At 39.8% G+C, this 24,581-nt stretch overlaps 1 long non-coding RNA gene across 1 annotated transcript; it reads left to right on the top strand.

Annotated features, from left to right (window-relative positions):
• The first annotated feature begins 6,209 nt into the window (after window positions 1-6,209).
• On the top strand, window positions 6,210-10,762 carry LOC120237563. Its single transcript, XR_005529987.1, has 3 exons — window positions 6,210-6,325; window positions 9,766-10,000; window positions 10,602-10,762. It is a non-coding gene; the product is annotated as an uncharacterized LOC120237563 (long non-coding RNA).
• The last annotated feature ends 13,819 nt before the right edge of the window (window positions 10,763-24,581 follow it).

Genomic DNA, 24,581 nt, shown 5'->3' with positions numbered 1-24,581 from the left:
AGCCACTTAAAAGTGAATCTGCACAAAATGGGAAGTAACGTTTAATAGTAAATAGCAAATAAAAAAGGAAGTTTTATTAGGATCTCATCTTGCAAACCGAAGTTGCAGTTTTGAAAATTAGTTTTCGATTACATTAAAAATTTGAGGCGATTGCTGCATCTACATAAGAATTCTTAGGATAAAAGAGGAATCAGGTATTGCTTGCTTTTGGAGGGGGGTGGAATTTTTTTTTCCAGCAAAGTGATCTCAGCAGAGTTTGACATTCTTCACATTTGACTTTCACTGCAAACTGGAAAGAGGGTTGTTTTTCTCTGAAAATATATTCAAGGTTTTCCTCCTGTTGTATAAGATCTTTTCTTAATCTTTTGATATTCAAGTCATACTTTTTCAAGGTTTTATCACCCCAGTCAATTCTCTGTTCTTTAGGGTCAGCTCTCTGCCACAAACTCACTTGCCAGTGGTTTTATGAGTGGCTGAGTACTTCTTCAGGTTCAGTGACTTTGTGAGAGTTTCTTTGTATGGCAAGATTTGCCATTGTCTTTCAGTTAATGTGCCTTGTATGATAGAATGTTAATAAAATCCAACTACCACCAGTATTCAGGCATCCAAAGATTTTGAAACATATTTGAAACTATTTGAGTAGAAACTTTTTTATAAATGCAGTCTGTTTACTGTTGAAAATGTTCAGGTTGTGGGGCGCTTGGGTGGCTCAATCCAGTGAGCGTCTGACTCTTGATTTCGGCTCAGGTCATGATCTCACGGTCATGAGACAGAGCCCTGCGTTAGGCTCCCTTGAGTGTGAAGCCTGCTTAAGATTCTTTCTCTACCTCTCCTTCTGCACCTCCCCGCCCACCCTCCCCAAATGTTCAGCTTGCGACATCTTTTGCCATGTCATCACATTAGGGATTCGATAATGATTGGTTAGATAATGAGAATATCTCTGTGCAGTGTAAAAGTGAGAGGTTTCTGGATCGAGGAGATAGGACCCAGAGGCAATTGTTAACAGTTTAAAAATTTTTTGAACACCTAACCCCTTTATTTAAAAGTAATTTAAAAATATTGACCTTTTCTTTCCACTTTCCACATTCTTATCAAAGAAGTCAGTCAACATCATTGAAAGGAAACTATTTTCTATATTGCCATAGAGAGAGACAGCCTATGTAAGGAGAAAACACACATATTTCAATGTTCTTTGAAAGACATTGTCAGTTTTATTTTGGTTTCGCATACTCTTCTGATATTCCCAGTTGTGGCTACTTTAGTAGAAGTAGCATTACCCCCTACATTTTAAGAGCATCAAAAGATACAGCCCTTAATTGAAAACGTATAATGTAAAATTGGTTAAGGATTGCTGGATGTCAACGTTTCTCTTAGACATGTATCAAGGGAGAGAAGAGGCAGCTTCTGGTTTGGCACCACTTTAGGATTGTATCTTTTGGGAGGACACATTGTTTATATCCTACAGACAATGCGGAGTACAGTGGTTAAGTAGAGGGATTCAAGAGCCAGCTTCTGGGGCTGGGTCCCAGATCTGTCTTTTATTCTCTGTGTGATCTTGAGCAAGTTACTTAACTTCAGTGTACCTCCTTTTTTTTTTTTTTTTTTTTTTTAGCTTAAATAACAAATGCTTTATTTTCTCACAGTTCTGGGGCTGTGAGTCCAAGATCAAGTCAGCAGGGTTGGTTTCTTCTAAGGCTTCTCTCTTTGGCTTGTAGATGGCTGCCATCTTCTTTCTCCATTTTCATATGGTCTTCTTTCCAGTGTCTGCATCCTAATCTCTTGTTCTTATATGCACACAGATCTTACTGGATTAGAGTCCAATTGCAACTGAATTATTTCTGGAAAGGCCTCGTCTCCAAAACCAGTCACTTTCGGAGATACTGGAGACTTAACACTTTAGCATATGAATTTTGGGCAAAACACAATTCAACCCATAATAACTGGGTACGGAAGTCTAGTTTTGAAATTATTCTTCTTCAGAATTTTGAAGGCATTGATCCACTATCTTCCAGTTTTCAGTTTTGCTATTTAAAGGTAACAAAGCCACTCTGATTTCAGACCATTTGTGTGTGACATGATCTACCTGGATGCTTTAGGATCTTTTCTTTGTCTCCAGTATTTTGAAACTTCACAATAATGTAAATCCATTCTCTATTACTTGTCAAAATTCTTGATGGACCTTTTACTTTATTTATTTATTATTTATCTACTATTTATTTAATTTTAATTTATATCCAAGTTAGTTAATATATAGTGTAATAATGATTTCAGGAATAGAATTCAGGGATTTATCATTTACATCCCAACAAGTACCCTCCTTAATGGTCCTTGCCTATTTAACCCATCCCCCCACCCAACACCCTTCCAGTAACTGTCAGTTTGTTCTCTGTATTTAAGAGTCTCTTATGGTTTATCCCTCTCTCTGTTTTGTGTTATTTTTGCTTCCCTTCCCTTATGTTCATCTGTTTTGTATATTAAATTCCACATATGAGTGAAGTCATATGATATTTGTCTCTCTCTGACTGACTTACTTCACTTACCATATACATTCTAGTTCCATCCATATTGTTGCAAATGGCAAAAATTTTATTCTTTTTCATTGCCAAGTAATATTCCATACATATACTACATCTTCTTTATCCATTCATCAGTTGATGGACATTTGAGCTCTTTCTGTACTTTGGCTATTGTCAGTAATGCTGCTATAAACTTTGGGGCACGTGTGTCCCTTTGAAACAGCACTCCTGTATCCTTTGGAAAAATACCTAGTAGTGCAATTGCTGGGTCATAGGATCCATTTTTAATTTTTTGAGGAACCTCCATACTGTCTTCCAGAGTGGTTACAACCATTTGCATTTCCACCACCAATGCAAACGGGTTCCCCTTTCCTCATACCCCTATGAACATCTGTTGTTGTGTGAGTTGTTACTTTTAGTCATTCTGACAGGTGTGAAGTGATATCTCATTGTGGTTTCGATCTGTATTTCCCTGATGATGAGAGATGTTGAGCATATTTTCGTGTGTCTGTTAGCCATCTGGATGTCTTCTTTGGAAAAGTGTTTATTTATATGTTTTGCCCATGTCTTCCTTTGATTCCAAACCAGACAAAGACTGCACTAAAAAGGAGAACTATAGACCAATTTCCCTGATGTACATGAATGCAAAAATTCTCAACAAGATACTAGCAAATTGAATTCAACAGTATATGAAAAGAATTATTTACCATGATCAAGTGGAATTCATTCCTGGGCTGCAGGGCTGGTTCAATACCTACAAATCAAATCAATCAATGTGATACATCACATTAATAAAAGAAAGGATAAGAACAGATGCTATTCTCAACAGATGCAGAGAAAACCTTTGACAAAATACAACATCTTTTCTTGATAAAAAGAAAATCCTCAAGAAGGTAGGAAGAGAAGGAACATACCTCAAGATCATAAAGGCCATGTATAAAAGACCCACCAATAGTTCATCCTCAGTGGGGAAAACCTGAGAGCTTTCTGCTAAGGTCAGGAACATGACAGGGATTCACACTCTTACCACTGCTGTACAACATAGTGTTGGAAGTCCTAGCCTCAGCAATCAGACAACACAGAAATAAAAGGCACCCGAATCAGCAAGGAGGAAATCAAACTTTCACTCTCAGCAAACGACATGATACTGTATGTGGAAAACCCAAAGACTCCACCAAAAAGCTGCTAGAACTGATACATGAATTCAGCAAAGACACAGGATATAAAATCAATGTGTAGAAATTGGTTGCATTTCTATACACAAATACTGAAGCAGCAGAAAAAGAAATCAAGGAATCGATCCCATTTGTGACTGCACAAAAAACATAAAATACCTAGAAATAAACCTAACCAAAGAGGTAAAAGATCCATTCACTGAAAACTTAGAAAGCTTGTGAAAGAAGTTGAAGAAGACACACAGAAAAATGGAAAAACTTTCCATGCTCATGGAGTGGAAAAATATTGTTAAAATGTCGATACTACCCAAAGCAATCTACATATTCAATGCAATCCCTATCAAAATAACACCAGCATTCTTCACAGAGCTAGAACAAACAATCCTATAATTTTTATGGTACCATAAAAGACCTTTATTAGCCAAAACAATCCTGAAAAAGAAAATCAAAGCTGGAGGCATCACAATTCTTGACTTCAAGCTGTATTACAAAGCTGTAATCATCAAGACAGTATGGTACTGGCACATGAAAACAGACACATAGATCAATGGAACACAATAGAGAACCCAGAAGTAGACCCACAAATGTATGGCCAACTAACCTTTGACAAAGCAGAATAGAATAGTCAATGGAAAAAAGACAGTCTTCAGCAAACAGTATTGGGAAAACTGGATGGAGACATGCAGAAGAATGAACCTGGGTTACTTTCTTATACCATACACAAAAATAAACTCAAAATGGATGAAAGACCTAAATGTAAGACAGGAAGCCATCAAAATCCTCGAGGAGAAAACAGGCACCAACCTCTTTGACCTCAGCCACAGCAACTTCTTACTTGACATGTCTCCAGAGGCAAGGGAAACAAAAATGAACTGTTGGAACTTCATCAAGATAAAAAAAACTTCTGCACAGTGAAGAAAACAACCAGCAAAACTAAAGAGCAACTGACAGAATGGGAGAAGATATTTGCAAATGACATATAGGATAAAGGGTTAGTATCCAAAATCTATTTAAAAAAAAAAACTTATCAAACTCAACATCCAAAAACCAAATAATCCAGTGAAGAAATGGGAAAAAAACATGAATAGGTACTTTTCCAAAGATAGGCCACTTCAACCTACACATTTTTTTCTCAGCTTTACTGAGATAAACATAAAACATTAAACATAAAACGTTGTTTAAGTTTAAGATGTGCAATGTGATGCCTCAATATAATATGTGGCAAAATGATTGCCACAATAAGGCAATAACTGAATACATTCATACCTCACATCATGACATTGTGTGTGTGTGTGTGTGTGTGTGTGTGTGTGTGTGTGTGTGTGAAAACATTTGAGATCTAGTCTCTAAGCAACTTTCAAGTATATAATACAGACCTGTTAACTACAGTCACCATGCTGTTCATTAGATCCAGAGAACTCATTCATTAAAAGTTTATACTCGGAGCAACATCTCCCCATTTCTCTCAACCCTCAGCCCCTAGCAACCACCACTCCATTCTGTTTCTAGGAGTTTGCTTTGTTTAGGCTTCACAAGGGTGGAAACATACACTATATTTGTCTGTCTACATATCTTTCTGTCTCTCTCTCTTGACTTCTTTTCCTGAGTGCGATGCCCTCAAGGTCTATCTGTGTTGTTGCAGATTGCACCTCACTCTTTACTCAACAAACAAGAATAGAATTATGCTTATGAATGAAGGCTGTGATGAAGGTTCCATGAATAATAGTTGGAATACAACTGAAATAGTGATGACACACAGCAAGTGTGCAAATAATTATTATTACAAATATGTACACAAATATACAACTGGCACAATCTATTACCTGCTTAAGAAACTGTAGTGTCAAGGACAATGGAAGAGATTTCTCAGAAGGGCTCCGGGCAGCTTCATGCTAACCAATATGACATCCCTGGCAATTTTGCCAAATAAAATAAATTACACAAGACATATTCAGACTTCAATTTGAGAACTCACGGAACATTGTATATTTTTCTAGCAGAACAAATATGCAGCTTTCTAATCTATTTTGAGAGTGGGATGTCTTACTCACCAAGGACACCTGACAAATTTGGAGCTCCTGGCCTGTGATGGTCACCACAGGTTTGCTGCTTGCCCTTGGAATTTCGTGCATATATGTGTGCACACGTGTGCCCATGCATGCATGAGAGGTACTTTATCAATCACCCCATGTGTGTTCTGACCACTGAGCTGCCTCTGGTCTACAGCACCCACAAGCATCAGGGTGGGGTGGCAGGACCATGCATCCCTTGATGCTGGCACCCAACTCGGTCATCCCACAAAGCCCATTAACCACTGTTGAGAGCCACTAGAAGCCAGTTTCACAGGTGATGGATGGATAATGAGGTGAGATCATGAGTAATGATGTAAGAAGCATTAAATAAATACTATTAGGGACCTGTGGAGGACACTAGATCCATGTTGTTTCATTCAGAAGAGTCAATGCATTTCAGAATAACAGTTTTGTGCCTTTCCTTTCATGGTGAAAAATAGGAAACAAGGCTGGAATGGAAGACTTGACAATAAAGTATGAAAAGATGGTTCCTGGATCCACATAAGAAGAGATGGTGCCTGGATACCACAAAGAATCTTCTGACTGGACAATAAGCACATAGGTAAGTACCTCTTCTTACCCATTATCTCAAATCTTCACTGACAATCTTCATTCTCTATACCTTACAGAGACTGATGAATTTGAAAACAATGTGAAACACATTTTTAATAAAATTGTTTATATAGACAGAGGTCCCATCAAAAGTACTTCCCCAAGACTCACATCTTAGGGACTGTCTTGGTTGAGTGTTGGCTCTGGAGCTAGACTTCCATTGTTCAGATCCCAGCTCCCCTACTCACTAGCTGTGTGTTCATGAGCAAGTTACTGAATCTCTCTGCTCTTCAGTTTCTTTACATGTAAAATGGGGATGATACATCATAGGTTGTTGTAAAGATTAAATAAATTAATTTAGGTAAATCTAATTTGGCCCATGATATGAACTCAACAAATACTATTATTTTTATCATTTCTGATTATTTCCTGAAGATAAATTTCTAAAGGCAGAATTGCTAGCTCAAAGACTGAGTATTCATGTCTTTTGATGAGATTGTGAAACAACTTTCCCAAAAGTCTGATCACAACATTTCAAAGCCTGTGATTTTATCACATCTTAAAGTGGCCAATTTAGATCAGCCAAACACGATGGAAGAAGGGAAAGGAAGAAAAAAGGGGGGGAAACAAAGTAGAGAAAAGTAGGATCCAAAATTAAAAAGGAAAAGAGAGAATATAGGAAGAAGAGGGAGATTTTTTGAAAAGAAAATATGAATCGAAAATGCGAAATCATCCTTAGCATTTTAAATAGCTGTGACAAGTTTCTGTGGACCGGTCCTTCTTGATTAAGAGTCTGATACTTAATAAGAGGGTGGACTATGTTGCCCCTCCATCTCCCTCAACCCCCAGGAATGACCCCTTGAGGGCCAGGGACTTCTCAACCAGACGCCGCAATCTCTGTGTGGGATCTCCCACTCTCTAATAACTAAGAAGGAAAAATATTTACTCTATGTAACCCCAAGATAAAAACATCAGCCTGATAACAGTACATTAAATTCTTTAACCTCAAGCTCTAAATAAAATTTCAAGGAAAATATTTATTAAGAAGATCTATTTTTCATAACATATGCTAGTTAGAGAATTTTTAAGGCAATGAATTTGCAAATTTACGAATTTACTTTTTATTCACAAAAACTCTCCAAGTTTCCATGTACTGCAAGAGCTACTGGAGGGGTCTTCACTGTCATGAGAATTATAGAGAAATATGATTAAATGTACAGGGACTTAAATCTCGTTCTGTAAAAATAATGGGACTTATGTATCCATCACCGAGTAATTCTTAAGCTCCATGCAATTAGTGCTAAGGGGCATCTAGAATTTGAATACATCATTTTTATTTCTGGAAGAAAAAGAGAATAAGACCAAACAACAAATCCTTTTAACTCTATAGCTCTACTGCAAGCACATATACCTCAGTGCTATCTAGGATGCACCACTGGGGTGAATTCAGGGTATTCTAGAAAAACAAGATGGCCCCAGAGAGGATGAACAGAAATGAATTTCCACCATTTCAAAAGATCCTCTGCAACAACAAATATCAATCTCCTTCAATCCCTTACCCTGCCTCTGTCCCACCTACAAAATCATGGTTGAACAAAACACTAAATTTGACATAAATGGTCAAATATCTACCGTTAAGCTTTGCAACAGAATGTGGTTTGAGGTTATAAACATTACTTAATCCTCGAAAAATGTTCTCTTTCTCTCCTTATGTCTCATCTCCACTTTTTATAAGTAGTACAGATGTTCCTGTTTTCCAGCTGTATAGCTTCTGGTACAACTTCTGTTTTAGCAAAACAAGTGTCTGCCTGTTACTATGGGTCACCAGCTACTAAAAGCCTCATGGAAATTCTATGACTTCCACATGTCCTTAGCATCATGTTTGGTCAGCTTTCAGAGCAGAAGGTCTGGCGCCCCTATTTTGTTCCCTTAATTCTGAATATATCCTTTGTCTCTTCTTATCTCTCTATCCTATCTGGGCCTCTGGCAGTTTGGCTACAGGTCTATTTCAGGTGAGATGCCTCTTTCTTTGAAAAGAACAGACATGGGCTGCCTGGGTGGCTCAGTTGGTTAAGCCTCAGACTCCGGCTCAGGTCATGATTTCACAGTTTGTGAGTTCAAGCCCCACATTGGGCTCTGTGCTGACGACCTGGAGCCTGATTCCGGTTCTGTGTCTCGCTCTCTCTGCCCTTCTCCTGCTCATGCTCTCTCTCTCTCAAAAATAAATAAGCATTAAAATAATTTTTCAAAAAAGGAAAGAATAGAACAGATTCTATTTGGGACTTAGAATATGTATTAGTCAGAGGCCTCCAGAGAAACAGAGCTAGTGGGACACACACACACACACACACGCATACAAACACGTACATATAAAGAGTCTTATTATAAGGAATTGGCTTATGGAATTATGGAGGCTGAGAAGTCCCATGATCTGTGGTCCCTAAGCTAGAGACCCAGGAAAACCAGTGCTATAATTCAGCCTAACTCCAAAGGCCTGAGAAGCAGAGGAGCCGATGGCATAGGGTCTAGCCTGGGTCTGTAGGCCAGAGAACTAGGAAGATCAATGTCCTGGCTCAAGCCATTGGGCAGGAGCATCCAAATTCTTCCTTCCTTTGCCTCCCTGTTCCATTCAAACCCTCCATGGATTGAGTGATGCCCACCCACATTGGGGAGGGCAAGGTGATTTACTAAATCTACCAATATCAGTGCTAATTTCATTTGGGAACACCCTCGTAGACACACCCAGAAATAACGGGTAGCCAAATATATGGGCGCTCCATGATCCGTCTGGCTGACCCATAAAGTCACCATCACAGAATAGGATGGCCTGTTCCTGGACAATTCTGTACAAGGAGAACCTTGTGGATTCAGAAGCACTGAGGTTTGAGGAAGGCGGAGGGAAGAGGGCAGCCTTAGCCAGGCCCTAAACTAAAAACCAACTCGACTACCTCTCAGGAAATCAAATTTGCTCCGCTGCTCTTGTCTAACTGAGCTTAGCTTGGTGACTTCAGAGTACATCTGAACAGCCCTGTAGTCAACTTAGATTTTGCTAAATTTTATACTGACGTTATAGGTTTGCTTTGACGTGGCTGCAAATATGTTTTCTGAATTATTCTAGGAAGCTTAATTATGGAGCCCTAAAAGAGATAGAAACATCCCTCTGCAACTTATAAAAATCTACTTGTATTTCAATTCGAGAAAGAGCATATATATTATGTATATATATACTTATACCATACACACACACACACACACACATGCATAGGTGGGCCTTCTAACATATAGAGTGCATTCTAGACACCATTACTGGGATTTGAGATGCTGCTAGTCATATTCCTCCTCCTCTGGGTTCTAACCAATTTGCTATATACACAGGTGACGGATGGGAGGACTCAGGCTGCAGCAGAGGTGGGGGAGGAGGGGACTGTGGCTTCCTTCTCTTCCCTCCAGCTGAACCTGGCTAGGCCTGCAGCCGGGGACAGTGCAGCTGGAGAACCTCAAACAGGATGTGCCCTTCCTGCTGCGTTACCGCAGGGGACAGGGAACGGGGAGGAGACGGAGACGCAGGCCCGCTTTCTGATGACAGGCTCCATGTCGGCACTGGCTCACTCCGCAGCCTGGGGGACCCTCCTATCCCTTCTATGAAACAAGTCACTCCTTCTTCCAGAGAAGAGCTGGTGAAGAGGTAGGAAAAAGTCTGAAGCTTCCTGGTTTGGTAAGTCCCAGAGACGGTGGACATATTGGTGGAGAGGGAGGAAGCTCTTATATTATGCATTGAAGTGAGGTGAGGGAACAAAGGTGCCTTCCTTCAGGACAGTCATTTGAGGTTAAGCGGCAGATTTAGTTTTTGATACTTAATGTGAGCTACTGGAGAGTTGGCCTAAATGGTAGAGGTGTCTTTAAAGCAATCACGGTACAATAAAACAATACTTTAAGTTCTCATCTAGAATGAACTGTTATTTTAATTGGGGATTTCTATTGGAACTTAAAGCCTGTCCAATTCATTCACACATGCTCCCTGCCAGACACACACACACACACACACACACACACACACACGTGAATAGGCAAAGAGGTAGAAAGACACAAAAGCATTTCTGGGTGATTAAATTAAGATGGCATTTTTTTTTTCCCATCCTTTGGTTTACCTATTTTTTTCTAAGATTTCCGAAATATGACTTTTGCAATAAATAAGAGAAAAAGAAAGTACATGTGTTAAAAAAAAAAAAAAAAAAGAGTGTACTCTGGAGCTTCTGAGCATAATCTGATTTAATACTTGAAAGCAGGAAAAGACAAAGTCAACCCATCACTGCCCTGGGAGAACCCTGGAGGCAGAAGAAGGACTTAGAGGAGCAGGAAGGTAAAAGCCAACAAGATTGAGCAAGAAGAACCCTTGACACCCAGGGATATGGAAGTACATTTAAAGGCTGTGAGGAGGGGCGCCTGGGTGGCTTAGTCGGTAAAGCGTCCGACTTTCGCTTAGGTCATGATCTCGCGGTTCGTGGGTTCGAGCCCCGCGTCGGGCTCTGTGCTGACTGCCAGCTCAGAGCCTGGAGCCTGTTTCAGTCTGTGACTCCCTCTCTCTCTCACCCTCCCCTGCTCGCGCTGTCTCTCTCCTAGAAATAAATAAAACATTAAAAAAAAAAAATAAAGGCTGTGAAGAAAATTAAAATCAAGTCCGTGATGACAGCTAAATTAATTCTGATCGTTGACATTTTGGAATGCGTCTAAGCTGGCCTTTTATAGCCAGTGGACTTTCCCAAAACATTTCCACATTTCCATTGCATGTTTCATCCTTTATTTTTCCCTGTTAAAGACATGTTTACTTTTAAAACCTAGGAAGATATGTTTATGATCTTATTTTTTACAGATGTAATTTTATTATAAAATATAGAAATGTAGAGAAAGTGAGTAAATTTGCCCTACTACAAACACAACCATGGTTAATATTTTAGGGCAATTTCTTCAGTCAAGGGCATTGCCCTCCTGCATCAGCACCAGGCCACAGCTACATGGCTTATGTGATAATGGCCAGCCACATGGCTTATGTGACAAAAGAAAGTACAGAAATTTAGAGATGAAGGTCAGACCAGGCAGAGCAGATTTCCTTGCATGTAGAAGCTATGGATGGTTTTTCTGTCTTCGACTAAATATAATATTCATGGCAAAGAGATAGTTGTTTTGGTTCATTTTCTATCAGCCCTACTATTTATGACTGTAACCTTGAGAAGGTTACCTATCCACTGTGAATGTTGGTTTCCTTCTCTGTGAGATTAACATGCCCATTTCGTATGGCAACTGAGAGAACTAAATATGACAATACACCCAAATACTAGGCTACCATGCTTCTGCATACTTTTTTCAAGATTCTAAAATAAATTGAGTATCACTGGTAAAGTTTTACCCATTCATCTTCCCACTCTAACTTCTTATGCTTAATCACAGCATTTTGGTTTTTTAACTTTTATTCATTTTAGATTTTTTAATGTTTATTTATTTTTGAGAGACAGAGCACAATGTGGGGAGGGGCAGAGAGAGAGAGGGAGAGAGGGAGACACAGAATCTGAAGCAGGCTCCAGGCTCTGAGCTGTCAACACAGAACCTGACGTGGGTCTTGAACCCACAAACCACAAGATCATGACCTGAGCCAGAGTCAGATGCTTAATGGACTGAGCCATCCAGGTGCCCCAGTCACAGCATTTTAAATCAGTATACCCTGTATGTGAAACCTAAAGAAAGAATTGCTGCTTGTAACATGATTTAGCTTCTCTTTCACTGAATTATACATATTTGGTCATGGAAAAACCCCTGTCAAAATCTTTATCTATGTGAATATAACTCCAAACATCTGAATTAGTAATTGTAGGTGTCAGAAAATAGGAAATGTTAAGCCAAGTGTCAGTTGTTCCTTTATTTTAAGAAAAGGATACAGAGTATTACTGAATAATAATTTGAGGATGACTTTTTTCCTAGATGTGACAACACCAAAGTGCCTTTTAGTTGGAGACAGAAAAAAAATTACCTGTGCTCTAATTTATGTTTCTCTCTCCCTTTTAAACATATTCTCAACATTGAGTGATGAATTAAGAGCATTAATAAACCATTAGAAAATAAAGTCACTAAATGAAATTTTATTTTCTTCTTGGAGAGTTCACTTTATAAACTCATTCCAAGGGAAAAGCTCAAATATGAAGAAATCAGATGTCAGTTGTGAAATCAATTATTTAGGTGTGGTGGGGCAATAAGTGAAATATCTGAGCTTGAAGAAGCTTTGGTACCTGGATTTTGTCCAGATTATCCAGAACCGTTAAGAAGCCTCATTATTTTTCATCAATTTCTCTATTCTTGAAGTTTTTGATTTCTGAATTGCCTATGACCAAGTAAAGTCCCAGCAATTCTCAAAAACTAACCAGGACAGGGGTGTCTGGCTGGCTCCGTTGGTAAAGCATGTGACTCTTGATCTCAGGGTCATGAGTTCAAGCCCCACATTGGGCGTGTAACCTAAGTACTTAAAGAAAAAAAAAAAAAACCTAACCAGTACAGAATGTTCTCCTGAAGATCTGAGGGTGAGCAGCTGTTATTGAACCAAATGACTAAAGCAGTAAAAGATGCTATGGCCAAAGTAAAATCATGATGAAAATTCAGAGAAGCAAACCATCATGATCTGTAACATACATGCCTTACATATACCATACACAAACCTGAATATTTCACAAATCCCAATGGTCACACTGCTGGTATTTATTCAAAAGAGAGAAATTTTCCAAGTTCTTCCTTTCTAAGAAACACCATCACCCCCTGCATGAGTTGATGGGAAAGATCATTCAGCAGTTTTACCAAAGGAGGCAGGATCCCTGTAAAGCTGAGTCAGGAGCAGGCTAATAGCCATGTTGGATGCCTGCTGCCAGTAAGTAAAAAGTTTCTTGGTGTCCACAGTTTGCTTCTCTAATTCTGAGGACTTCTATGTTTTTATTGATAGTTATAGTTTAATTTTATCAGAGTAACAAAGAACATTCCAATGCAATATGGAAATTATTCACCATTAGAAAATTCTTTCTACCATAACATATCAAATAAACTTTTTCAGCTTTATTGAGATATTCCTGACATAGAGCATCTGGTGTACAGTGTGATACTTCAATATATGTGTATATTGCAAAACGATTACCTCAGTAAGGTTAGTTAACTCCTCCTTCACCTCATGTAATGGCCTTTGGGTGTATGTGTGTGTGTGTGTGTGTGTGTGTGTGGTAATAACATTTAAGATCTGCTCTCTTAACAACTTTCATGTATATAACATAGTATTGTTAATTACAGGGACCATGCTGTATATTAAGTCTCCAAAACTTATTTATCCTACAGCTGGGAGTTGGTACCCTTTGACCAACATCTCCCCATTTTCCCCACCTTCAAACCACCATTCTATTCTCTGTCTCTGTGAACTTGGCTTTTTTAGGTTTTACATATAAGTGAGAACATAGTACTTGTCTTTCTTGTGTGACTTATCTCACTTAGCATAATGTCCTCAAGACCTCTCTATGTGTGGCAAATGGCCGGCTTTCCTTCTTTATTTTATAATGGCTGAATAATATTCTTGTGTGTGTGTGTGTGATCTTTATTCATTCGTCCATCAACTGACACTTAGGTTGCTTCTATGTCTTAACTATAGTGAATAATGCTGCAATGAATATGGGGATGCAGACATCTCTTTACCATAATGATTTCACTTTCTTTCTTTTTTTTTTTTTTAATGTTTATTCATTTTCACAAGAGAGACAGAACACGAATGGGGCAGGGGCTGAGACAGAGAGGGAGACACACAGAATTTGGAAGAGGCTCCAGGCTCTAAGCTGTCAGCACAGAGCCTGGCATGGGGCTTGAGCTCACATACTGTAAGATCATGACCTGAGCCAAAGTCGGACGTTTAACTGACTGAGACACCCAGGCGCCCCTACCACAATGATTTCATTTTTTGAGGACTTCCTGTTACTCTTGTTTAGCCCTCTGGCAGTGTTTGGATCCCTGAGGGAGATGGAGATACGGTCTTCTCTTCCCCAGAGTTCTTTGAGAACTAAAGTAGTAGAATCTGCAACCCCCATAATGCTATAAATTTTATCTTCAAAATTTAGAACGTTATTTTTAATTCTCCAGCATCATCCCCGTGTCCTTCTGAAGCTGGCAAAAGCTCGCCTAGACGACCTGAGGGCCCTGTAAGACTCTGCAATGGCACGAAGGGTCCCAACTGTCCGGAATCTTTGAGGCTTTTCTCCAGGGAGCCTCATCTGAACTACCTCGTCCTCTGGAGCTAATTCATGAGAGAGCGCCCTGAATTCACTAATCCAATTACTTATGATAAATATTGCCCAAGGAATATAGAACAAAGAAGAGGAGGTCTAGAAAGGTCTGGATCACAGCCCATCATGTGCAGAGAAAACCCTGTAACCGGGAAAAGAGTGATCTCCCCAATTAGAAATTCCCTATTTCTCAGAAGCCTCTCTACCTCCCACATTATTGGTTTTGCTCACAGGATGATTCACTCAGCACAGCCTTCCAGGGTTTCTCCTCTTCTAACATGAGCTAAATTCCTTCAAGCGAGTGATAGGCCCCGGGTGGGCTGCCTCTGTTCTCATATAATGTAATTCTTTCCTATGAAGATGGACTTGAGGAGAAGTTGCATAATGCTGCCGTTCTCTCTCACTCTCCTCCTTCACACTCGCAGTGACATTTGGGCCAGCTTCGTTTTAGCATAATGCATGGTCTTGCCATCCATAATTCCAAGGGCAACTATGAATGAAAGGAGCATTAAGCGCATTAGTTTTCAATGCTATTAAGGCCATTAAGCATATTAGCAGGCCCATTACTTCATTCTCCTACAGATGTTTCAGTAATAGTGCCCACTGCGATCTCTAGTCATGAAGAAAATGTGCAGCCTTCCCAAGCAGAAGCGGCTCTGGGTGCGGACAGGAGGCAAAGTTCCCATGGACCAAACTGGATCATTCAGGGAAAATGATGCAGGGTCCAGCCTGCTAGCTGACGCAGGTAAGCACGAGACACCGCACGATGAAGGAAGACACTAACCTGTGCCTGCTTTGCCACCCACCTCATTGTATACAGCTCATGGATTTGCAAACCAAAAAAAAAAAGAGAGAAATTAGGAAGTAGAGTCTTCAACTCTCTCTCTCGTCTGCCCTTCATAATGGCAGCAACAGAAGCAGAAGAGCCTAAAGCTCTAGAAAAATGCAAACACTTCTAGATTTAAGTGTTAAAAATAAAAGGACCAGAAGGCTTTAAAGAAGCCAAAAGAAAGAACCTCTAAATGAAGGAATTGTTTCAGAACAAGACTTGGAAACATTTAGCATATTCTTTTAATTAATTTATTCTAAGGATGGTGCTGCAAATATTACCTAGCTAACCTTGCGGCAGAAGGAGCAATCTCCGACTTTGATTTCTGTGCACATTTGTTCTGGCCTTATTGAACTGGCTAGTTGGCTCGTCATAGGAAAACCACCAGGCTCAGTTCCTTTCCGGAAATAATGAATCCAAATGAGAAGGAGGCATTCTACAGCAAAGTGGTGCCAACGGAGTTGGGTAAGAATGTTTTAAAAGTTCGCGAGTTACTGCAGGGAAAAGTTAAACCTAATGTAAAATTTTAAACTATAGCTTCAGACTCAAAAAAATCTGGTTTCCTAGTATTTCCTTTGTAAAAGCGAGGAACACTTAAGGTTGTGAATAACCAAAGACCTGTTCTTAACCATGATGATGACATTTATTGTTTACTTAAGAGACTGGGCTTGCTGTAGCAGCCCAGTGATGTCATCAGGGAGCCAGACTTTCTATCTTTTCACTCTGCCATTCTAGTATGTTGGTTTTTTTGTTCCCATGACTGCTTCATTACCACAACGTGACTACTGAGGTGCTGGCCATCACATCTATAATCCAAACCAAAAGAAGAAGGAAAGAGCAGCCCAAGAGCTGAGGGCCCACTAAAAAGTACAGGCCCTCTGCACTAAATTGCAAAGTCCTTTGGATAGAGACTGTATCTATCTCATCTTTGTACTGCCTCCTTCCCTGGGTAAATCCAATAGGGACACACAGATGCTCAAAAATCATGGACTTAAAAGAGAAAACCATGTACTGTACCTAATCATGTTTGTCACCAACTACTAGTCAGTAGGTTTTTCCTTTGGGTCACTCTTTGAATGCTCCACCCAGTGCATCTAGCTCACCAGGTCCAGACAAATAGCCACAGAGATGCCACTTACATGGAGCATAGCCTGGCAAACCACAGATCACACAGTATGACCCTACTAAACAAGATGTGCTGAGTGGAAGGTACTCTTCCCTGTTTAAAAGTAAAAAGCATGACTAACACAATGCATAGTCGGTTTCTTAGCACAGCTTAGTGCTATAGGAGGCTGTTCTTAACTGTAAGGCATAAGCAAAATATGTTTGTTCTCTACTTAAAAGTTTTTCTATCCTCAAAGAATTAAAAATAAATATGACCAATCCAAAGCCAAACTGGGAAAATGCTGGAAAATGATGCTCCCTTTTTCCATTTTTAGACAGTTTGGTCAAATGGTTGTATTCCTAAATGAATTTGACATATATTGTCAAATTGCCTTCCAGAAAGTTCTCTATAAGCAGTGGTGAGAATGTCCCTAAACAGAAAATCTGGGTATTGATTATTTGCGCTTGTCTTTGGTGTCCCCACTTTTTTTCTGCAATGCTAAATTAGGAAGAGTGATCCCGGGATAGGCCTGACTATAGGTGATAAATACCTATGCATGGGGCTGGTCTGGGTAGTTGTTATTTTTAGCTTTCTGTACCTCTACTCCCCATATCTGTCAACAGCAGCAGCATGAAGTCCTGCCTTTAAGAGAACCACCCAAATGCGGTATTTTTACAGCCTTGCTCAGAAATAGAAAGCCCTCGGGGCGCCTGGGTGGCTTAGTCCGTTAAGCATCCGACTTTCGCTTAGGTCATGATCTCGCGGTTCGTGGGTTCGAGCCCCGCGTCGGGCTCTGTGCTGACTGCCAGCTCAGAGCCTGGAGCCTATTTCAGATTCTGTGTCTCCCTCTCTCTCTGACCCTCCCCTGTTCACGCTGTCTCTCTCTCTCTCCTAGAAATAAATAAAAAATATTAAAAAAAAAAAAAAAGAGAAATAAAAAGCCCTCTCTTGCCAGTGTCTTTCTTTTCCCTCCCACGGAGGCCAAGCAGATGCTCTCTCCTGAACTTTGAATCTTCTGTGACTCCAGCAAAAGCAGTGGGTACCGTTGGAATTCATTTGTTCAGTGAAAATAGCGATGTGTGCCCCATCTGGTCCTTGCTGTCTACTCCTTCTGAAAGTTCTTGGTCCCTCACTGTTATATCAACTCAGTGAAACATTAATGTCCTTCCATTAAACTCCTCTTTTTCCTTAAGGTATCCAGAATGAGTTTCAACTGTTGGAACACATGGATTTCTTTTTTAAATTCGTGACCACAAACCTCCAAGGGCCTGCCAGTGATGCCCAATCATCTTGTCTGGTTCCCAAGGAAGCTGCTCTACCACTTCTGAGACAAGCATTTTATACCTACTCTCTCCTCAGGTTCCCATCTCCAGCTCTCAGCCCAACCACCTTGCTTCACACTCCTTCCAAAAACACCAAAGGACCAAACAAAACACCAAACAACAGAACCGAACTTCCTCCTATTCCTATCACCAAACTGACAACCTCATCTATAGCTACATCAGCTTCTCTGCCTTTCCTCCTGCCAGAATTAAAGAATTGTCTCCACCCTCCCCCTCACAGCCAATCACCTTGGGACATTAGGTAGAAGCCATGTATGTGGAAGTCACAGCAGTAAAATAGAGGGAGCTTGGGTTCTGGAAAAACAGATGTGATGGGTACCACGGTGTACTACACACACACCCGCCTCCAGGACGGAAGCATTCATTCTTCCAGCTTCCAGGGGCATTGGCAGCTGGCTGTTGTCAACTGATTCCTTCTCTGGGACTTGCCCTCATGAGGAGAACAGCACCACTTAAGGTCAAGTCTGCTTCCCTAAGCAGCCCTCATCCAATCACAGGCCAGCGTGAAGGTATGAAGTCCTGTCCATCTTGCCTCAATTGAAGACAACTCGACTCCTCCCTAGCTCCAGAATGATCCATAAAATAGGAGAAGCTCTTTATCGACTGCAAACCAGTTCACCTTTCCTCTTTGCCAACATCCTATTTCCTTCATTTCTGAGAGATGCCCTAACACACCTATGGTCAACAGATCTCTTATCAGAGTCTGCTTTCTGAGGAACCTGACCAGCAACAGTTAATGCTGGAAGCAGTCCGGGTGAACAGATTCTGAAATGAGATTTTGGAGCTGGATCACCTGCTGGCAGCCAGCAGTGCAGATCCCATCACTGGTGGTGGTTACTGGTAGATCCTGGCAGGCAGCAGCACGCAACTGTTAACATTTTTACTGTGATGAACTGAGACGTTATACCGGTGGAAGGAAATGTGCTGGCAGCTGCAGTGTTTGAGGCATTTGGGAGATAGGGGTAAAGAGTATAAGGAATAAGAGGGCTACTTCTAGGGACAGTCAATTCTTTGGAAAGACAATGAAAGGCTGTGAGTAAATTAATCAGCAACGAAAGGCTGAGGGTCTTCTTGGCTGCAAAGGAAGTTGAATTCTCAACTTCGACAAGTCTGTTATGCCAAGGTCAGCATCCTTCTTAGAAAGGAATGGGACCCTAATAAATAGAACTGGGATATCAGGGCCACACTTGAACATTTGAATCCCTAGGTTCTCTTCAACTCTTTGGGTTTCCAGAAATGGCCCACTCCTGCTTGTTAAAGGTCAGCACTTCTCTCTTGCTTTAGGATGCTACAGCACCCATTCCTCTATGGGACGACATGTGGCTCTCTTAGTGTCGACTTAAGGAAGACGTAGGGCCAGAAAATTGAAGGGGAAGGAAAGCTTCCCAAGTTTTTATATGAGTAAAGCATTTCCCTGATAGCAAATATCTGTATCTTCCTTTAACAACGATGACAACAAAAGACAGGATAAGAAACAAATCTATAGACCAATAGATTTCATGATCATAATGCAAAAACTCATAAAAGCATTTTAACAATTAAAATCCAACAAATATACAAAAAATAATACTACATGATCTGATGTTTGTCTCAGCAATATAAGGTAGGTTTTTAACATTCAAAAATCCATCAATGCTGGAAACCTACTGAATGGGAAAAGACATTGCCAATGATATATCCAATATGGGGTTAATATCTAAAATATATAAAGGACTTACACAACTAAGCACCAAAAAAACCCCACATAATCTGATAAAAAATCGGTAGAGGAACTGAACTGACACTTTCCAGACAAGACATCCAGATGGCCAATAGACACATGAAAAGATGTTCAACATCACAACCATCAGGGAAATTCAAATAGAACCCACAATGGGATATCACCTCACACCTGTCAGAATGGCTAGAATCAAAAAGACAAGAAATAACAAGTGTTGGCAAGGATGTGGAGGTAAAGGAACACTGTGCACTGCTGGTAGGAATGTACGTTGATGCAGCCACTGTGGAAAATAGTATGGAGGTTCCTCAAACAATTAAAAATAGAAATACCATATGATCCAGTAATTCCACTACTGGGTATTTACCCACAGAAAATGAAAACACCAATTAGAAAAGATATATGCACCTCTATGTTTGTTGCAGCATTATTTACAATAGGCAAGATATGAAAGCAACCCAATTGCCCATTGATAGATGAATGGATAAAGAAGATATGGGATATATATACAATGAAATGTTACTCAGCCATGAAAAAAGAATGAGATCTTGCCATTTGTGACAACATAGATGGACCTAGAGGGTATTATGCTAAATGAAATAAGTCAGACAAAGACAAATACCATATGATTTCACTTATATGTAGAATCTAAAAAACAAAACAAGTGAACAAACAAAAACCCCAAAAAGCAGAAACAGATCCACAAATACAGAGAACAAACTGGTGGTTTCCAGAAGGCGGGGTGTGTAAGGTTGAGTAAAATGAGTGAAGGGGAATGGGAGGTACAGGCTTCAAGTTATGGAATGAATACGTTACAAGAATAAAAGGGACAGCACAGGTAGTATAGTTGATGGTATTGTAATAGCGTTGTATGGTGACAGATGGTCACTATACTTGCCGCAGCATAGCATAAAGTACAGCTTGTCAAATCACTATGTTGTACACTTGAAACTAATGTAATATTGTGTGTCAACACTGTACTTCAATTAAAAATCCATGTTATTCACCACCGTACTAACATATTAAGAAAGAAAAATGATATGATTATCTTAAGTACATAAAGTCCATTTAACACTATTCAACATCTATTTATGGTACAAACTCTCAGAAAAACTAAGAATAAAAGGGAACTTCCTCATCCTGATAAAAAGCATCTACAAGAACCATAGAGACTTAGTAGTGGTGAAAGACTAAACAGCTTTACTCTTAAGATCAAGAACAAGGCAAGGATGTCTGTTGTCATTGTCTCTATAAGTCATTGTATTTTAGGTCTTATCCATGGAAATAAGGCGACAAATAGAAATAAAGGGTATCCAGATTAAGGAGTAAGAAGCAAACTATTTTTATCCACAGGTATGGTAACTTGTAGAAATAAATGCAGAGATACATCCTGCACATGGTCTGGAAGCCTCAATACTGTTAAGATGTCACTTCCCCATGAATTGGTACCAACATTCAGTGCATCTTAATCAAAATTCCAATAAACTTTTTGTAGAAATTAGCAAGCTAATTCTAAAATGTGTGTGGAAAAAATAAAAGATCTAGAATAGTCCATTTTTTTTTGCAAAAGGACAAAATTGAACTATTTACACTACTTGATTTAGATATCTTAAAAAGTGTGGTACACTCCCTACAGTGTGGTACTGATGTAAGTATAGACATACAGATCAATCAAATCAGTGGAATAAAATAGAAAGTCCATAATAGACTCAACCATATATGGCTGATTGGTTTTAGGATATTCACAGAGTTGTGCAATGATTCTAGGTTTAGAATATGTTTTTACCCCCAAAAGAAACCTTATATACACTATCCCTCCTCCATTTCCCCTCTTTCCCTAGCCCCTGGCAACTAATAAACTACTTTTGTCTCTGTGGATTTGATTGTTCTTGACGTTTCATATAAGTGGAATCAAACAATATATGACCCTCTGTATCTGACTTTTTTGACTTAGTACAGTGTTTTCAAGGTTTATTCCTGTTGTAGGATGAATCATTAAATAGCTTATTACCTTTTATTGCTAAGTAATATTCCATTATATGGATATGTTACATTTTGTTTATTCATTCATCAGCTAATGGACATTTGGGTTATTTCCAGTTTTCAGCTTTTGTGAATAATGGTGTTATGAGCATCCATGTACAAATTTATGTGTAGACATATATCTTACTTTCTTGTAGTTATATACCTAGGATGGAATTGATGGATCTTATGTTAACTCTATATTGAAATTTCTGAGAAAATGCCAATTGTATTCCAAATGAGCCACAGTTTTACATTCACACCAGCAATGACTGAGAGTCCCAATTTCTCCACATCCTCACCAACACACCTGATGTCTTTTTTTTGAGAGACACACCTTAAACGTCTGTCCTTTTTATTATAGCCGTCTTAGTGGTGTGAAGGGGCATCTAATTGTGGTTTTGATTTGCATTGCCCTACTGACTATTGATGTTGAGCATCTTTTCTTGTGCTTATTTGCCATTTAAAAAATATATATATTTCTGTGTCTATTGAGTAGACATGTGGTTTTTCTCTTTTATTGTATAAATAGAGCATATTATACTTGATTTTAAAAAAATTTTTAACGTCTATTCATTTTTGAGAGACAAAGAGAGAAGAGTGTGAGCATGGGAGAGGCAGAGAGAGGGAGATACAGAATCTGAAGCAGGCTCCAGGCTCTGAGCTAGCTGTCAGCACAGAGCCCTATGTGGGGCTCGAACCCACGAGCTGTGATATCATGACCCAAGCTGAAGACAGATGCTTAACCAACTGAACCACCCAGGCACCCCTATTATACTTGATTTGTATATATTACATCACTCTTGCATTCCTGGGAGAAATCCCACTTGATACTGATGTGTAACCCTTTTTATATGTTGCTGGAATTAGTTTGATAATATTTTGCTGAGGACTTTTGCCTCCATACTAATAAAGACTAATATGTATATTTCTTTTTTTGCCATGTCTCTATCTGGTTTTGGTATCAGGATAATACTAGCCTCATAGAATTATTTGGAAAATATTTCCTCCTTTTTTATTTTTTGGAAGGGTGTATGAAAGATTGGCATTCATTCTTTAAATGTTTGGAACAATTTATTAGTGAAGTTATCTGGGACTGAGCTTTTCTTTGTGGGAAGGTGTTTTTAAAATATTTATTTATTTGTTGGGAGAACACAAGCAGGGGAGGGGTAGAGAGAGGAGAACAGAGGCTCTGAAGTGGGCTCTGCGCAGACAAGCTGACAGCAGTGATCTCAATGTGGGGCTTGAACTCACGAACCAGGAGATCATGACCTGAGCCAAAGTCAGACGCTCAACAGAATGAGCCACCCCGGTGCCTTTGTGGGGAGGGAGGTTTTAAAATACTAAATCAACTTCTTTACTTCTTAGACATCGATTCAGGTTTCAGGTTTTTCTGGAGTCTGTTTCAGTAGTTTGTGTTTCTAGCAGTTTATTCATTTCATCTAAGTTATTTAATTTGTTGCCATTCAGTTCCTAATGCCTGCCTCTCTCTTTGGGCAGACATTGTACCACGGCACTGGAACAGGGATACAGATAATGGCCTCCTTACCCAAGAGTGACATCCTGGCTCTACTCATGGATACTGAAGGGGACAGGTGGTAATCTCCAGCCTTCTATGTGCAAGCTGGACGGGAGGCTCCAGTGTTCCTCGGCTGTTGGTCCTGTAATAGTGTCTCTACCCTATGAGGAAAGTCAGTGAAGAGAGCTTCATTCTCGTGGGTCACGTATGATAGGAATAGGGCTTCTGCAGCACAAGCCCTGGGGACAGGAACACGGGCAGCCTGCCCCTCCCAGGGTGAAGCTGCAGCCATGTTCAAGGATCTAGCAGGGAGAGAGAGCCCCCATATCATTCTTGCCCGGAGCTGCCTGAAGGAGACTGTGCAGAGTAGTGTTTCCATAAGATGTGGCTTGAAGGTGGAGAGGAAGGAAGCAAGTCGTGGCTCAGAAGCCACATACTCTTGCTCTTACCAAATTTACTAGATTTCCTTAAATGGCTGCATCTTCTTTTGCTGTGTGTGCCCCATTAGAACAGTTGCCAGGAACTAAATGGTTGAGTTTTTAAAAATAATTTTCTCCAGTAAAATGATTTTTGTAGTGGGGAAAGGGACCACCCACTTCTCACTTCTTCATTCTGGAAGTCTGTTGTGTATCATACCCCAACCCCATCCAGTCAATTCATTGGATTTTTTTTGGACAAAAGTACCAAGGGAATTTAATGGGGGGAATGGGGGCAAGGATAATCTCTCCAAAAAAGAATGTTGGAAGAATTGGCTGTCCTTATGCAAAAGGATTACCCGTGTTCCTTACCTCACACCATACATACAAATTAATTCAGAATGATTATAGCAGCTAAAACTATACAATGTCTAGACAAAAACGTAGGAGAAAGTCTTGGTAACCTTGGGTTAGGAAAAGATTTCTTGGTCAGGACACTAAAAAGCACAAAGTATTAAAAGAAATAGAAGATACATTGGATTTCATAAAATTTAAAAATTCTCAGTCTTCAAAAGATATTTAAGGATTTAAAAGGCAAGCCACAGACTTGGAGAAAACTTTTGCAAATATTTTCTAATAAAGAATTTGTAGGTGGGGCGCCTGGGTGGCTTAGTCAGTTAAGCGTCCAACTTCAGCTCAGGTCATGATCTCACAGTTCGTGGGTTCGAGTCCCGCATCAGGCTCTGTGCTGACAGCTCAGAGCCTGGAGCCTGCTTCAGATTCTGTGTCTCCCTCTCTCTCTGCCCCTCCCCAGCTTGTGTATGTCTCTCTCTGTCTCAAAAATAAATAAAAACATTTAAAAATTAAAAAAAAAAAGAATTTGTATCTGGGTGGCTTAGTCGGTTGAGCTTCCAGCTCATAATTTTGGCTCAGGTTATGGTCCCAGGGTCAGGATCAAGTTCTGTGTCAGACTCTGAGTTGAGCATGGAGTCTGCTTAGGATTCCTCTCTCTCTCTCTCTC

Source organism: Hyaena hyaena, unplaced genomic scaffold (genome assembly GCF_003009895.1).
Source record: "Hyaena hyaena isolate Hyena2069 unplaced genomic scaffold, ASM300989v1 scaffold_184, whole genome shotgun sequence".
Taxonomy (NCBI): domain Eukaryota; kingdom Metazoa; phylum Chordata; class Mammalia; order Carnivora; family Hyaenidae; genus Hyaena; species Hyaena hyaena.
This window is presented reverse-complemented; position numbering and strand designations above follow the sequence as displayed.